This window comes from Lontra canadensis, unplaced genomic scaffold (assembly GCF_010015895.1).
Source record: "Lontra canadensis isolate GAN:19392208 unplaced genomic scaffold, GSC_riverotter_1.0 scaffold201, whole genome shotgun sequence".
Taxonomy (NCBI): domain Eukaryota; kingdom Metazoa; phylum Chordata; class Mammalia; order Carnivora; family Mustelidae; genus Lontra; species Lontra canadensis.
This window is the reverse complement of record NW_022631195.1, coordinates 1176964-1190752: the sequence shown is the minus strand read 5'-3', so window position 1 is coordinate 1190752 and position 13789 is coordinate 1176964. Positions and strand designations below refer to the sequence as shown.

General features: G+C 53.9%; 1 protein-coding gene across 2 annotated transcripts in view; it reads left to right on the top strand.

Annotated features, from left to right (window-relative positions):
• The first annotated feature begins 1400 nt into the window (after positions 1 to 1400).
• The window catches only part of ARHGAP39 (Rho GTPase activating protein 39), a 90514-nt gene continuing 78125 nt past the window's right edge, over positions 1401 to 13789 (top strand). For both annotated transcript variants that reach the window (XM_032848270.1, XM_032848269.1), the window contains exon 1: positions 1401 to 1480. The gene's annotated coding sequence lies outside the window, so the exon portion shown is untranslated. The remainder of the gene's footprint in view (positions 1481 to 13789) is intronic.

The window sequence follows — 13789 nt, the reverse complement described above, 5'->3', positions numbered from 1 at the left end:
AGAATTCAAGAGGGAATGGGTTCCAGTGCTCCAGGGGAGAGACTGCCTTATGTAGGAGCAGGGAAGTGACGGTCGCAGGTTACCAGGAGGGAAGTGAAGGGCAGAGGGTTGACGTGGGTGGCCCTTCAGATGAGGTAATAAGAAGAGTGTTGGTCTCATCTGGGTGGCTCAATTAGAGAGGCCTGAGAAATTCTGGTGGTCACTCGGAGAGTGAGAGAAAAATCACAAGATCACAAGGGACAGCGAAGCACTCATTTTAAGCTTCAGGTGAAGCCAGCAGCCTGCCCGTTCCTGCAGTGGTCATGATGGGGCATGGCTGGTTCAGCCGGGGTGGGTCTTCTCGGATGCCCACTGTGGACAGGGACTAGCAACCAAGCGGAGTGACGGCTCGTGCACGTGGGCGGGTGCGGGGAGCGAGGGCAGAGCGAAGGGGAGGGGGCAGGAGCGGTGAGCTTGAGCCGCTCGAGCTCCGGCTGGGCGCAGCCGGGAGCCGCAGGGCAGGAGCTCGGCCTCGCGCTTCCGCAACGGAGCTTCCAGCCCTGGCGGTTTTGAAGAGGAGCGCGCGGGTGCGGCCACGCACTGGGCGCCGCGGGTCTCCGCGTGCTGCCGGACGCTTCGGGCGGCGTAGCTTCCAAGCACAAGTCCGACGCGCCTTCTCTAGACGGACGAGGGTCCGCGAGGACGAGCTGCCGGAGCGCGGAGGCCGCGCGGTCGCCGGGAGCTCAGGACGAAGCACGGGCCGTCCGACCGCTCAGCGAACAGGCGACAGACTGCTCCAGCGGAGGACCCGTGCTCTCCGCGACTCCGAGTCCGCGAGGAGGGACACCCGAGCCTCGCGGGGTTCGACGGTTTCGGGGCGTAGTCCCCCCAGTCCGCACTGAGACGTCCGAGCGCGGGCCGCGCAGCCCGAGGGTTGAAGGAGACCCTGCCGGGCGGCCGGGCAGGAGGGCCGGCCGGCTGCGGTCCGAGCGACGCGAGCGAGTGCCACCGCGTCCCGCGGGGAGCGGACGCCCGGCCCCGCCGACCCCGCCGACCCCGCCCTCGGGGCCTTCGGAGATCGCGCGCTCGCCAGCGCCCGCCTATGGGGCGGAGCCCCCAGGACCGCACTCCCGCCTCCCGGCAGGCCCCGCGCACCCTCAGCCGGATTCCCGCTCCCGGCATGCCGCACGCCGGCGCACGCGCACGGGGTTCGTGGCGGCGCCCCCTGGCGGCGGGAGCAGGGAGGCGCGGGGGCGGGGCCGGAGGCGGGGGGTTGCGCTGGTGACGGGAGGACGCGCGGCTGCGGCGCACTGGCCTGGCGGCGGCGGCGGCGGCGACTGCGGCGGCGGCAGCAGCGGCGCAGGACGCGGACGGAGCGGGCTGCTGCTGCTGCGGCGGCGGCGGCGGCGGCGGCGGCGGCGGCGGGAGAGCCGCGACAGCTCGGGCAGCGCCCAGGCCGACATGAGGGGCTGTGGCGGCGCGGCCCGCGAGCAGCCGGCCGGTGAGAGCGCGGGCGGTGGGCGGCGCGGGCCAGGAAGATGGCGGAGAGGCCGGCTCTGCGGCCCCCGCCCGGCCTCGAGGAGGTCCCGGACCCCGCGGTGCGAAGATCCGGGCCCGCGGGGCCCGAGGGGGCGGGCGGGGCCGCCGCGGGGGCGGGGTGGGGAGGGCGCGTGGGTGTGCCGGGCGGGACTGGGCGGGGGCGCGGGGCGCGAGGGGCCAAGGCCGCGCGGGGCCCGGGCGTGAGGTGGGTGTGAGTGTGCCCGGCCCGAGGGTGGGCGTGAGTGCGAGTGTGCCCGGCCGCGGGGGTGGGGGCGTGAGTGGAGTGCAGGGGCCTGGGTGTGGGGCGTCGGCGCGGTTTGCGGGGCTCGGGCGGGGCGGCGTGCGGGGGCGCTTTGTCCGGGCGCGGGGAGTCAGGACGCGCGGCTCTGGGTGCGGGCCGTGGCCGCGGGGCCTCGCGGACCGGCCTCTGCGGCGCGGCGGGTCGGGGCGCTCCCCGGCGCAGCCCTCCGGGACCTGGAAGTCCCTCTGTGGCTTCTCGGCGGTGGGAGTGGCGGGGGCGGAGGGGCCGCGTTCCGTGCCGAGGGCCGCGCGGGAGGCCGGCCGTGCATCTTGGGGGTCAGGACGTCTTTTATCTTACACCGGCGACGCGCTGCGAGGCCGCGGCAGCTGTGGGTGTGTTCCGTGCTGCTCCCTCCGGCAGCTGCTGTGGGCGCTGCGCAACCTTCAGCGAAAACGCGGCGCCCTCCCCCCGCCTCCGTTCGGTGTCGTAGGGTTTAGCCAAACCTCCGGTGACCTCTGCAGAAACCGACAGTTGCAAGGCTTCGTGTTCCTCCGCGGGTGTAGACAATAGGAGATTTGTCTTTGAAGCCGGCGAGAGGAATTAAACCCTGTGGGTCCAGGGCGCCTCTGCAAACAGCAGGTGGTTCCCGGTCAGCGGCTCCCGTTTCACAATGAGCCAGGTGTGTTTCTGCTCGCTGGGGGAGGGGAAGGAGATTCGATAGGGGGTGCGGCTGGGAGGCTAGAGGCTCGTTTCCTAAGCGTCCTGGGCGCAGACTTGATGACCCTCAAAGGCTTGCTCGCTGAATGAGCAGAGGTCAGCCGGCCTCTGGCTGCACTTTGTGTCTTGCCAAGGAGCTGGAGAGCAGAGCGCAGAAGCGGGCGGGTTCTGGAGCCAGACTGCCTACCTTCCGGTCCTGCCTCCTGTGCTTACGGCTTTGTGCTCTGTGCCTTTGGTCTCTGGTCGGTGAAATGGGAACACCGGCGTCCTGGCCTCCTGGGGGGTGGTTGTGAGGACTCAGCGAGCGAACACTCAAGCAGTTTGTGTCAGGTGCGATGTGAGTGTTGGGGACTGCCAGTGCTTGGAGCTGGTTTCCAGGGCCCCGCTGCTTGGCTGCTGGCTCTGCCCTTGTCTACTAGCGTCACCCTCTTGGTTTTACATTAACTTGAAATCTTTGACGATTTTCTCACACGAGCAAGTTGGGATCATATATGGAAATGCTAAGTCTCTTACAAAGGTAAATGAGGAACAGATCTTACGTGCTTAGATGCATTCTACACCTGATATTATGGATTTGTAATTTGTAGGTTGCTATATAGAATCTGTTTAGAAGAAGAAAGCTGCTAGTGAGGCGCTCTAGAATCCTGTAGTACTTGTCCTGGGGGGGGCGGGTAGGGTTGTTGCAGACAGGGATGAGAGTTAGAGCAGGTCTTGGGTGATTCTCCAAATTAGACCCCTGAAGCAGTTGTTGTTACACTTAACGGTGTTACGCTTGGACTAGGAAGGGTAACTTACTGACAAACTCAGATGGCAGTGAAGACATAAGCAATACAGTGAGAACTTGGAATTATCTGTTCCAGAACAAAATAAGATCCAACTTGCTTCAGAGCAAAGGAGGAAGAATCTTCATTTCCCAAGGAGATGATTCTCTTTCTCAGATCTGGGGAGAGGGGCGCCCAGGCGGTTCAGACGGTGAAGCAGCTGCCTTCAGCTCCGGTCATGATCCTGGAGTCCTGAGATAGAGCCCTGCATCGGGCTCCCTGCTCAGTGGGGGCCTGCTTCTCCCTCCCTACTTGTGCTCTCTCCTGCTATGTATGTCACTGTTTCTCTCTCAAATAAATAAAATCTCTTTTAAAATATCAGATCTAGGGAGAATATCTTAGACTTACCCTATATAACTGCATCTCATCTCCTTTAAATCTGTGACACTAAGACTTGGGGAGGAATCCTTCCCCTTTAAGATCGAGTCTTTGGGCATTTGTGGGGTTTAAGGTGAGAAGGTTTAATGTTCAGAACAGATGGTGATGAAACAGCTTTGTGAGCAAAATGTAAAATATCTGAGGATAGATTTAAAAATGTCCATCCCAGCCTTTTCTCCGGCTTGCATGCTGGGGTGGGCTGTTCCCCTCCAAGGAAAAAAAGAGCCCGCTTTGTGCTCTGTCTGGGTGGTCTCACCCAGGACAGTCGTGCCAGCCAGACTTCTCCCCTCAGCCTCGAACTTTGCAGCCAGCCTCTGGATGCAGAAGCCCTTCGGGCTTCTAGACCCTGCCTCTTCTACTTCTGACCTCAGCCCTTTGGTGCTTTGGGACCATCACTGGGTTGTTTGCTGCCTGGAAGAGCTTGGTGTCCTGGGTCCTCCCCCAGCTACAGGTCTTCACTATAGGTCCTACTCGTCCCTCCTGAGTAGTTACCAGATTTATCCTCCCTTACGTTTATTGTCTGGGGCCTGTGCCGTCTTGCATTATGGCTGTGCCTGCTCGGGGGCGCCCTCCCTTTTGTCTTCCACATAGCTGCTCAGGTGAGGTAGTGCGGAGCAGTGGTGCTCACCCAGAGGTGATTGGTCTGGAGAAGTTTTTGGTTGTTCTGACTTGGGTGCTACTGGCACTGAATGTGTGGAGGCTAGGGGAGCTGCCGGGCACCCCACCGTGTGCTGGACGGTCCTGTAGCCAGAAGGCCAGCCTGAAGGGCCCAGAGTGTGTCCAGCTGGTTGCTCGGGTGCCCTGCGGTCCTCCCTGGCCTCACATGCTCCTTGGACCGCTCTTTTCTGTGCGCCGACCCGCACTCTGCTCTGCACTGACAGCAGCCAGTGCTCCGGAGGCCGAGCCCCGCTCCACGTCCCCCTCCCCGCGAAACAAGCAAAGCTTGAGTGGCCCCTTTATCTCCTCGGACCCTCAACGGCACTTGCCCCAGGAGGAGCCTGTCCTGACCCCTCCCTTCTCCCAGCAACTTCTGCGCCTCCTCGTGTTCTGAGCCGCGCCTCTCGCCACTGGACTCGTGAGAGCTGTCTCCCGTCTGCACTGGGAGGTCTTTGAAGGCAAAGGAGACCTTTGTGTCTTCAGTGTCTCTTTGCAACATTTTCTTAGGACATTGACCTCAGTAGGAATGGTGGATTTGGGGAGGTTTCACCCCAGAGGAGGATTAGCACAGCAGCGGGAGCAGCTCCCTTGTTTCCTCCATTTTGGCTGCTTACAACTACTGGGGCTTCTTGTCTCTTGCTTTCTTAAGTATAATTTTTAAAAAAATTCTCATAGATGCTCTCTATTTTTGCTTCCTAAAAGGTTAAAAAAATTTCTTTTGGGATCCATAACATATTCACATTCACAGTTGGAAAATAATGCACAGTGTAGCTTCTGTCCTGTTTTTACCCACAGGAACCCAGTCCCCTGGAGGCACATACTCTATCTCCTTCTGGAGACATCAGTACTTATAAAAGCAAATTCTTCTCTTTCTGCCCTTTTCAAAAAGTTCCTGAACCTTGCCTTTTTTAACTAAATGTGTATGGAAGTCATCCCATATTGGTAAATTTCCCAGTTCACTCTTTTTCATGGCTGCATTCGTGTTTGGTGCTACAGAGGTGCTGTGACTTGTCTAAGTTGCCCCGTGCCGCTGGATACCGTGTCTTGTGCAGTTTGTTTTGTACAGAGTTGGGTCATGTGAGAATACGCCTGTGGGGTCTGTCCCTAGAAGTAGCACTTCTTCTGTTAATCACTAGTCGCTCCGTTAGATCAGGCTTTGCTCTTGCTTTTCCACGTCTTTAGCTCTGCACTTCCTTTGGTCATTTATTTCTCCCAGCTACCTATATCTTGAATAGTATGGTATGATCAGATTAAATGAGTTTCTCCACTGGAAATTGGCCCATTTTCGTGTGTTCTCATGGGCAGGAGTGACTAGGAGAACACCTTCACTCAAGCACTTGTGCACAGATGCTCAGAGTGGCCACTGTCCGCGGTAGCTGAAAATTGGAAATGACCCACATGTCCATCAGCACATGAATAGATAAGTGTGGTCTTTCCATGGGATGGAATATTATTTGGCAATAAAAAGGAGAGAAGTACTGATTCATGCGGCAACAGGGATGGATCTCGAAACACTGTGGTCAGTGAAGAAAGCCAGACACAGAAATCCACGAGCGTGTGTTTTCATTGGTGTGAAATGCACGGAACAGGCACGTCCATGGGTCGAAAGTAGGTTAGTGGTTTCCAGAGCCTGGGGTTACAGATAAGAGCTATGGGATTATTTGGGGGGTAAGGAAAGTACCTTGTAGTTGCCCATGGAGAAGGCTGTGCGTGTCTGTGAGTATGTTAGTATCAGTAGATCGTACACTTTAAGTGGGTAAATCGTGTGGTATGTGATTGTCTCAGTAAAGCTGTTACACACAGGCGTGACTAGGGTTTTTCAGAGCATTCCAGGGTGGCGCCCACAGGGAGTCTTGGTGTTGACCCAGTCCTGGGGTTGTGTGGGGAAGTCCAGTGGGCAGCACGGGGAGTGAGTAATAAATCATGATGGGTTTCTGAGCTGCCTGGCGTAGCTGGTACAGCCCTGGCTCAGCTGCGGGGTTGAGCTTTGACTCAATCCCTGGCCAGTGCAACTGATCACAGATAAATTGCTTAACAGCTAAGCCTGGGCTTTTGTGTGTGGATTAGATGCTGTTGGTCCTGCCACAGCATGACTGAGTCCTGGAGGGTTCTGTAAATTACCAAGTGTTACATGTGCATAAGGTGGTTTTTTTTTTTTTAACAACTTTTTTTTTTTTAAAGATTTTATTTATTTATTTGACAGAGATCACCAAGTAGGCAGACAGGCAGGCAGAGAGAAAGGAAGGGAAACAGGCTCCCCACCGAGTAGAGAGCCCGATGTGGGGCTCGATCCCAGGACCCCGGGATCATGATCTGAGCAGAAGGCAGAGGCTTTAACCCACTGAGCCACCCAGACACCCCCATAAGGTATTTAAAAATTCGTTATAAGGGGCACCTGGGGTGCTCTAGTTTATTATTATTGCTCTAGTTTATTATTATTGTTGTTAATCTCTTACTGTGCCTAATTTATGAAGTACACTTTATCATAGGTATGTTTGTATAGGAAAAAGCGTGGTGTATATAGAGTTGGGTGTTATCTGGGGGTCTGGAGCATCTCTCTTTGGATAAGGGGGGACGCCTGTAATCCTACAGTGGTAGAGTGAACACCACACATTACCCCAAGCCCTTTGCATGCACCCATACCTCCTGTCCCCACAGCAGTCAGCCGAGGCTCTCCTTGCCACCCCCATTTTACACATGACAAAACTGGCTCTACTTCTTCAGTCAGCAGACTGGGCACGGGCATCTCTCTTGGTCTTTTCTTGGGGATTTGAGAGGCCCCAGTGTAATCGGAACAGCTGGTGCTGCCTTTGTGATTGAGCTTTGCAGTAGTACTGTCCCCAAGATGCTGCTGGTGGTTTTCGATTATAGTCCCTTCAACCATTCTCCGGGATTGGTTTGGTGCCCAGCACTTTCTTCCTTGCACTTAGGGTTGTGGCGAAGCATATACAATATGAATTTCCCCAGTCCCCCATTCTCACGTTATTTGTGCATCAGATCGTGTATGTCCCTAACAGAGTTGAAGCAGCTTCTGGACTCTGTTGATGTTCTGTTTAATTGTGGCATTGGCTGCTATATTAGTATTCACAATTCAGCTATGCTATTAGGATTCCAATTTCTTCCAGCTCTGAGAAACCCAAGAAGTAGCCACTTTTCCTAAAAGCTGGAAGGGAATGACACTGTGGCTTTCAGAGACCTTTATTCCCAGGGATTTTTGGAAATCACAGGTGGCTGTCTAGGAACGTGTGGGCCTTCCTGCCCATGGCCGCTGGGGTCCAGGATGGGCATTGCTCACAGGGAGACCCTTTCTCCATTGGTTTGTCAAGACCTGACGTCTGGTTTTGTGTCTCCCAGGCCCACCCTCGTTTATCCTGCTCCTGGACTCTCCTGTCACCTGCTGTGTGCCAGCCACAGGTGCCCCGGGATGGATCCAGACCAGACTGCTGGTGGGGGACACACATGGGAGTGATAATCTTATGTGGTTTTGTGGGGTGAGTGTGGGGACTTGGGGGGACCCCTGCAGTGGCTACTAGCCTAGCCTGGTGTGAACAGAGTTTAGGTAGGCTTTCTGGAAGAAAGGGTATCTCATCTAGAAAGGAGGGGAATCTGTGGCCAAGTGTTGAAGGGTGCTAACCAGGCATAGGAACAGTGACCCTCATGGGGAAGGGGCAGCACGAGGCAGGAGACAGCAGGTTCGTGGAGAACTTCTGGCTGTGCTCTGTGGCTGGCGCCTTCAGTGAGACAGGGCTGGGCAGAGCAGCAGGTCAGCAAGCGGGGATGTGTCTGCAAAGCTGAGAGCTTGGAGTACCTCCCGAAGGGGTGCCCTCCTCATCTAGGGTCCCACCTGCCACAGTCAGGAAGCAGGTAAGTCCAGCAAGGAGTTTCGCAAGAGTCTTTTTTTTAGCTCTGGCTTTACCCATTCCCCTCCTTTCCAGAACACACCGGCACTTACCCATCTTTGACCCACCCTAATGAATTTTACGTGATAAAGTCATTTGTGAGAGTTGGACTGCGTGCCTGTTGGTGACACTGCACAGCTGGCAGAGAAATGCCTTGGGGCAGGGGCTCTGTCAGTGCCCCTCTGAGCCTGGTGTGGTGGCCCTTACGGGGGACAAGATGTACAACATGGGCCCCATATCATATTGACTATGAAGTCCCTAAAGAATGCCAACATTAAGAAGGGACAAAGCAGGGGCACCTGGCTGGCTCTGTCGGTGGAGTGTGTGACTCTTGATATCAGCATTGTGAGTTCGAGCCCCACATTGGATGTAGAGATTACTTAAAAATAGGATCTTAAAAAAAAAAAAAAAACTTTACAAACTGGACTCGGCATGCACTCAGCATGTCGAGGACCCCGGTGGGATTTGGAGAAGCTTGGCTGCCCCAGTGCCTCACCACACTCGCCACTTCTCCTGAGTATGAGACGGGTGGGTGGTCGCGGTCTCCGGTGTGGAAGGAGGGAGCACTACTGGCTGCGTTGTTGGAATTGGGTGGTGTGCTCGGGCCTTTCCCTTCATCCGTTCCACTAGGGCTGGTAATGCAGGGATGAGGCCCTGCCTCCTATAGCTCAGAGCGTCATTTGACAACTGTGGTGCATCCCCTGAAAGATGGTGGGTGGCATGCTGAGTGCAAACCTTGGGCACCCTGTTCAGGTGGTGGGTCAGGGAGAACACCTCCGGGGTGAGATTGAGTTGAGGCCACAGTGTGGATGGAGAGTGGGGAGAGGGATCAGCTCATGTGGCACCTGGGGGCAGCAGGGCCCCATGGAGTGGGAGCCCGGAGTAGGGTAGGAGATGGGGCAAGGCAGGCGGCCAGCCAGACCCCACCGACTACAGGAGATGTCACAGGACTGAGCGGAACAGCTTGACTGTGAAGCATCACACTGGCTGTCATATCAGGAGCGAATTGGGAGGGGACAGAAGTGCAGAAGCAGGTGTAGGTGAGTGAACAGGGGGTGGAGGCTGAGAGGGAAGCACAGGGGTCTGGTTGATGGGCCTTGGCGGGTTAGATGTGGAGGCTCATGGGTTGTCCTGGGCGACTGGTCTCCGCGGCTGCTGCTCTGCTGCTGGGCAGCTGTTGTGGCACGTGCCAGTCTCACTCCTTCGTGGGACTGCCTGGTTTGGGTTTGCATTCATCGTCTGTTACACACATTGGCGTTGTTTCCACTTTTTGGCTTTTGTGGGTAATGCTGCTGTTTGTGCTTGTTTATGAACATGTTTGTATGTGTTTGAGAACCAGTGTTTGGACATATGTTTTCATTTCTTTGGGGTGCTTACCTGGGGGTGAAATTGCTGCATCTTACAGTAGCTCCAGGGTTATTTTTGGAGGGACAGAGTGGACGCACTAGTCCACTAGATGCATATGCCGGCCACCAGTGCATAAAGGTTCCAGGTTTTCCATAGCCTCTCTCATACTTGTTATTGTGGGTCTTTTTTTTTTTTAAAGATTTTATTTATTTATTTGACAGACAGAGATCACAAGCAGGCAGGGAGGCAGGCAGAGAGAGGAGGAAGCAGGCTCCCCACAGAGCAGAGAGCCTGATGTGGGGCTCGATCCCAGGACGCTGGGATCATGACCTGAGCCGAAGGCAGAGGCTTTAACCCACTGAGCCACCCAGGCGCCCCATGGGTCTTTTTTTTTAATTTAAATTTTTATTTAAAGATTTTTATTTATTTGTTTGACAAGGGGAGGGAAAGATAGCAAGTATACAAGCAGGGGGAGTGGCAGGCAGAGGGAGAAGCAGGCTCCCTGCTGAGCAGGGAACCCGATGCAGGACTCGATTCCAGGACCCTGGGATTGTGACCTGAGCCGAAACCATGCTTAACTGACTGAGCCACCCAGGTGCCCCTAATTTTTTTTTTTTTTTTTTAAGAGAGCGTGTGTGCATGTGATTGGGGGAGGGCAGTGGGGAGGGGAAAGTGAGAGGAGAGAGAATCTTAAGCAGACTCCACACAGCCCAGCACGGAGCCCGACAACGGGCTTGAGCTCACAACCCTGCGATCATGACCTGAGCAGAAGTCGAGAGTAAGACCCTTAACCACTTAATCGTCTGAGCCACCCAGCCACCCCTGTGTGTCTTTTTTTATTATTATTATAGCTAACCAGTGGGTGTGAAGTAGTATTTCATTGTGGTTTTGATTTCTACTTCGCTGATGGCTAACGATGTTGAGCATCTTGTCATGTGCTTGTCACCAGTTTGTATGTCCGCTTTGGGGAAAGGCCTGTTCAGATCCTTCAGTCCCGTTTTAAAAAAGATTTTATTTATTTGAGAGAGTGCGTAAGTGTGCACACATGAGCAGGGAGAGGGGCAGAGGGCCAAGCCGACTCGCCATGGAGTGTGGAGCCTGCCGGCAGGCTCAGTCATAACCTCGGATCATAATTGGAGCCAAAGTGAGATCCTTAATCAATCAACTGAGCCATCCAATCGCCCCCCACCTTGCTCACTTTTTTTTTAAACTTTTTTTTTTTTTAAGATTTTATTTATTTATATGACAGACAGAGATCACAAGTAGGCAGAGAGGCAGGCAGAGAGAGAGAGGAAGGGAAGCAGGCGCCCCGCTGAGCAGAGAGCCCGATGTGGGGCTCGATCCCAGGCCCCTGGGATCATGACCTGAGGCGAAGGCAGAGGCTTTAACCCACTGAGCCCCCCAGGCGCCCTGCACTTCCGTTTCAAGATTTTTTTTTTTCGGGGAGCCTGGGTGGCTCAGTGGGTTAAAGCCTCTGCCTTCGGCTCAGGTCATGATCTCAGGGTCCTGGGATCCAGCCCCGCATCGGGCTCTCTGCTCAGCGGGGCGCCTGCTTCCTCCTCTCACTCTGCCTGCCTCTCTGCCTACTTGTGATCTCTCTCTGTCAAATAAATAAATAAAATAAAAAAATAAAATAAAGTAGGCCTCTCTGCCTACATGTAATCTCTCTCTGTCAAATAAATAAATAAAATCTTCTGAGTCCCTTGAACTTCATAGGAATTTCATGTTCAGCCTGGTAGTTTCTGCAAAAAAGCAAGCTCAATTTTGATAAGGATCTGTTGAGTCTGTAGATCAATTTGGAGTGTTTGCCATTTTAACAACGTTAAGAAAAACATTCCAGGGACACCTGGGTAGCTCAGTGGGTTAAAGCCTCTGCCTTCCGCTCAGGTCATGATCTCAGGGTCCTGGGATCGAGCCCTGCATCGGGCTCTCTGCTCAGCAGGGGGCCTGCTTCTCCCTCTCTCTGCCTGCCTCTCTGCCTACTTGTGATCTCTCTGTCAAATAAATAAATAAATAAAATCTTTAGAAAAAGAAGAAGAACATTCCATGAACATGGGATATCTTACCCTTAGCTCTTTGATTTCTTTAACAATATTGTGTAGTTTTCAGTGTATGTCTTGCATTTCTTGTGTTAAATTTATTACTTAACTCTTTATTCTTTTCAATGTTACTGTAAGTGGAATTACCTTGTTAATTGTATTTTCAGATTTCTTGTTCTAATGAGTCTTTGAAAAAATTTTTTTCTCTATTTGAACAAATGTTCAAAACTGAAAAGGTATTGGGCGCCTGGGTGGCTCAGTGGGTTAAGCCTCTGCCTTTGGCTTGGGTCATGATCTCGGGGTCCTGGGATCGAGTCCAGCATTGGGCTCTCTGCACAGCGGGGAGCCTGCTTCCCCCCACCCTCTGCCTGACTCTCTGCCTACTTGTGATCTCTGTCTGTCGAATAAAGAAAAATCTTAAAAAAACAAACAAACAAACTGAAAAGGTATTGAAGAGTACAGAGTGAAAAGTCCCTCCCACCCTCACCCCTCAGCTGTCCAGGGTCCCTTCCTGAAGGCAGCTGCTGCCCTAGTCTTGTTGGGCCTTCCAGCAGGGATATTCAGTGCATGGATAAGTAAATGCATATACATACTCTTTCCCCACTGGACTGTTAGTTCTGAATAAGCAGTAAAAATTATATACTTAAAAAAATTTTAGTGCATTTATTTTACAAAAGTCTTTCTGAAAATAGTGGTGAGTGAATAAATTCCATTCTCTAGTTGGTCAGTTTTCACGGGACTGACAATTCACTAGCTTTTTCGAGTTCCGGAAGTAGGTTTTAAAAAAAAGTTTTTTTAAAAGGCTGCGACTGATTTCTCCTGATGTGCCGACCTGGCATCTTCATCTTGCTCAGTGGTTTGAATGTTGCCCACCTAAGAGGCTGCTACTGACTGTAAAGTCTAGGAAAAATACATTTTTAAAATATTTATTTATTATATATCTAGAGAGAGCTTGCACGCACCCAGGAGGAGGGGCAGAAGGAGAGGGAGAGAAGCAGACTTGTCACTGAGTGGGGAGTCTGGGGACCCTGATGCAGGCTGGATCCCAGCATGCTGAGATCATGACCTGAGCCGGAACCAAGAGTTGGATGCTCAACTGAGCGAGCCACCCAGGTGCTCCGGGAAAATACTTTTTTTTTTTTTTTTTTTTTTTTGTCATAGAGAAGCGAGAGCGAGCACAGGCAGACAGAGTAGAGTGGCAGGAAGAGGCAGAGGGAGAAGCAGGCTCCCCGCCAAGCAAGGAGCCCAATGTGGGACTCGATCCCAGGACGCTGGGATCATGACCTGAGCCGAAGGCAGCTGCTTAACCAGCTGAGCCACCCAGGCGTCCCGGGAAAATACTTTTTTAAGCTACATGTCACCTGTCATCACTTGTGATTTGATGCTTGTGTTCTGAATACTGTTCTGAACACATTCTGTGCTTTGTCTAATTTATGTGTCTGAGCCATCGGTGGTGGATACCCTTTGTTCCAGTTAGCAGACAAGGAAACTGAGTCCAGCAGCTTACCTAGGGGATAGGCGGAGCCAGCATGCAAATCCAGGTGTCTTGACTCCAGAGTTTTCCTTCTTAACCATAGAGGTATACTTCCATTCATGTCATGTGGCTTCCCCGACCCTGGGTGTGAACAGAGCCCTTACTGAACTCACTATGTGTGGGTGCCGTCGTAGGAGCTGGGACACCGTGCTTGCCCTCATGGACAGCAGTCACAAGCAGCACACATAAACACGTGACTTCCGTCTCATGTCAGGAGCGTCAGTGCTGCAGAGACACTATGAGGGTAGCCGAGGAGACTCAAGCTGGGGTGCGAGCCTCAGGAAGGGGTCAGGTGGGCTCATCTGTAGACGGCGAATCTGAGCAGAGTTGGAGCAGATAGATGACAGAGGTAAGTCACGTGTTGGGGAGGAATGCAAACCGTGGGAACCATGTGTAAACCAGGCTAAGAGCACAGCTGGTACAGAGGCCTGAGGGGGGCTGGTCCAGAGTGTGTGGAGAGGAGCAGAGGAGGTAAGCAAAGAGGGAGGAGCCCGCGGGGGCATCTGGAGCAGAGAAGTGGCGACGCTTGCTGCCGTTGAGCACAGGCTGCTGGGGACCAGCGAGGAGGCCAGGAGACTGGTTCGGAGCACCCAGCTGCTACAAGCCAGGCATGAGATGGCAGCAGTTGTGGTGATAGG